Below are 3282 nucleotides of genomic sequence, written 5' to 3'. Positions count from 1 at the left end.
GCCGGCGGCCGTCAGGTCTACCCGGCTCCGGGGCCGCCGGCGGCCGTCAGGTCTACCCGGCTCCGGGGCCGCCGGCGGCCGTCAGGTCTACCCGGCTCCGGGGCCGCCGGCGGCCGTCAGGTCTACCCGGCTCCGGGGCCGCCGGCGGCCGTCAGGTCTACCCGGCTCCGGGGCCGGCGGCGGCCGTCAGCTCTACCCGGCTCCGGGGCCGCCGGCGGCCGTCAGGTCTACCCGGCTCCGGGGCCGCCGGCGGCCGTCAGGTCTACCCGGCTCCGGGGCCGCCGGCGGCCGTCAGGTCTACCCGGCTCCGGGGCCGCCGGCGGCCGTCAGCTCTACCCGGCTCCGGGGCCGGCGGCGGCCGTCAGCTCTACCCGGCTCCGGGGCCGGCGGCGGCCGTCAGCTCTACCCGGCTCCGGGGCCGCCGGCGGCCGTCAGGTCTACCCGGCTCCGGGGCCGGCGGCGGCCGTCAGGTCTACCCGGCTCCGGGGCCGGCGGCGGCCGTCAGGTCTACCCGGCTCCGGGGCCGGCGGCGGCCGTCAGGTCTACCCGGCTCCGGGGCCGGCGGCGGCCGTCAGGTCTACCCGGCTCCGGGGCCGCCGGCGGCCGTCAGGTCTACCCGGCTCCGGGGCCGCCGGCGGCCGTCAGGTCTACCCGGCTCCGGGGCCGGCGGCGGCCGTCAGGTCTACCCGGCTCCGGGGCCGCCGGCGGCCGTCAGGTCTACCCGGCTCCGGGGCCGGCGGCGGCCGTCAGGTCTACCCGGCTCCGGGGCCGGCGGCGGCCGTCAGGTCTACCCGGCTCCGGGGCCGCCGGCGGCCGTCAGCTCTACCCGGCTCCGGGGCCGCCGGCGGCCGTCAGGTCTACCCGGCTCCGGGGCCGCCGGCGGCCGTCAGGTCTACCCGGCTCCGGGGCCGCCGGCGGCCGTCAGGTCTACCCGGCTCCGGGGCCGCCGGCGGCCGTCAGGTCTACCCGGCTCCGGGGCCGGCGGCGGCCGTCAGGTCTACCCGGCTCCGGGCTCGGCGGCGGCCGTCAGGTCTACCCCTTTTCGGAGCCCGTGGGGCCGCCTGCGGTACCCGGCGACCGCGGGTTGTTGGTTGCGTAGCGTCCGGCGATAAGGGCGGCCAAGTCTACCCGGCTCCGGCGGGACTTGGTCGCCTTGCCGGGGCCGAGGGGTAGACGTGTTGTCCCCGCTGCTTCGTCGGAGCTGCCGAAGGGGTCGCTGTTTTTCGCTGCCTCCAGTTACGTCATCGTAAAAGTCGGCGTGGTTGGCGCGCCTCCCCGGTGCGCAGAGGCGCCGCTCTTGGAGCTTGCCGGCGGCGGGGACGTGCCGGTCCGTACTATAGGAGCGAGCCGTGACTCGTCTCCAGAGCAGCGCTCGTCAGCGGCTGCAAGGCCCGCGGTTCTGCCAGCAAAGTGGGGTGCTCGGCGGCCGTCGTGGCGGTTCCCTCGGTGGTCCGGCCCAGCTTCCAGTCTCTTCGGTCCGGCCATCTCCCAGCGCTTGCCCGACAAGCCAGCCCAGCGTGTCCGAGGGGTCGGGAGCTGCGGAGAGCCGGAGCCGGCGGCCGGCTCCGGCGGCCGTTGCCGACCGGCACGAGGCATAAGGCCGGATCCCGCAGGGCAGGGCAAAGACTCGAACGCACCCAGCCGGGGCCCAGTGATGGTGAAGGTCACTGCCGGAGGCAGACGGCCGGGGGGCGTCGAGCCTGCCGCGGCTTACTCCCGGCTCCAGAGGGCCCGGTTGGTGGGACGACCGAGGTTGGCGGCACCTCGTCCCTTTGTGCCAGCCTTAAGCTGGAGCCCGCGAAGCGGGCGGAGAGAGCGGCGGCCGGCTCCCGGCCAGCCGAACGCAGACGGCCGGGGGGTGCCGAGCCTGCCGCGGCTTCCCCCCCCGGCCCCCCGAGGGCCCAACTGACGGCGCAGGCGGGGCGGCGGCGTCCCGTTTTCACCGGTGCGAGCCCTCCGCGGGCAGCTGGTGGTGTCAGGCGGGCCCGGTGACGGGACTGCGGCGTGCAGGCGAGGCGGCGGCGCCTCGTCCTCGTTTCCCCCGGGAGAAGCGGTTCCCCGCGGGGCAGGGCAAAGACCGGCGGCCGGTGGCGGTCGCCGGCACTCGAACGCTGGAAGGCCGGGGGAGCCGAGCCTCCCTCGGCCCCGGGGGGCCCGATGATGGCAAAGGCGGGTGCTGGCACCGTTCCGGGGCAGAGGTGCCCGCGAGTGCCCAGCCCACCAGGGCTGCCGCCGGCTGCCGAGGGCCGTGTGATGGAGACGGGCAAGGTGGCGGCGCCTTGTCCTTTTTCTCCGGCCTTAAGCTGGAGCCCGCGAAGCGGGCAGAAACACCGGCAGCCGAATGCAGACAGCCGGGGGGTCTCGAGTCGGCCGCGGCTTGCCCCGGCCCCCGAGGGCCCGGTGATGGTGCAGGCGGGGCGGCGGCGCCTCGTCCTCTTTTTTGCTGGCGCGAGTCCTGGTAGCAGGAGGGCTCGCTGGGAAGGTCTGCACTCGTACGGGCGAGGTGGCGGCGCCTCGCCCTTCCAAACTTCTCCAGCCCTAAGCTGGAGCCCGCGCAAGCGGGAAGAAAAGGGCGGCCGGTCCCTGCGGCCGGCAGCCGAAGGCAAGTGGCCGCGGGCGTCGAGCCTTGAGCGGCTTTTCCCGGCCCCCGTTACCCGGGGATGGCACGGGTGAGGCGCGGTGCCTCTTAGTCTTCTTCGGCCTTCTCCTCCCCCGGGGTAAGCGGTTCCCCGGGGCGCAGGGCAAAGACCGGTACCGGTGGCCGGCACTCGAACGCTGGAAGACCGGGGGAGTCGAGCCTGCCGCGGCTTTCCCTCGGTCCCGTCGACCTCGCTCAAGGGAATCGATGCGCGGAGCGGGTGGCCGGCGGCACCTCCCGCTCCCCCCCTTCAGTCGACCCAGACCCGCAGGCAGCGCCTGCAGAGGTGTTCCTGGGCGCGTCGGAGACGCTTCACGGCGGGCCGGCTCTGCCGGTGACCAGGCCGCCGTTGCGGCTCTCCGGAGACGCTGCCCCCTCGCTCGCACGCAGAGCCCCGCGTTCCGCCGCCCGCCCCGCCCGGGGCGGCGGCGAGCGCGCGCGGCCGTCGCTGTCCCAGGACCGTGGCCGTGGGGCCCGCGCTTCCTCTCCCGATCGAGGTGGCACCCAGGGCGCGTCGGAGACGCTTCACGGCGGGCCGGCTCTGCCGGTGACCAGGCCGCCGTTGCGGCTCTCCGCAGACGCTGCCCTCTCGCTCGCACGCAGAGCCCCGCGTTCTGCCGCCCGCCCCGCCCGGGGCGGCGGCG

This window comes from Calonectris borealis, unplaced genomic scaffold, assembly GCF_964195595.1.
Source record: "Calonectris borealis unplaced genomic scaffold, bCalBor7.hap1.2 HAP1_SCAFFOLD_115, whole genome shotgun sequence".
Lineage (NCBI taxonomy): Eukaryota > Metazoa > Chordata > Aves > Procellariiformes > Procellariidae > Calonectris > Calonectris borealis.
The sequence above is the reverse complement of the archived record's forward strand: the minus strand, read 5'-3'. Positions refer to the sequence as shown.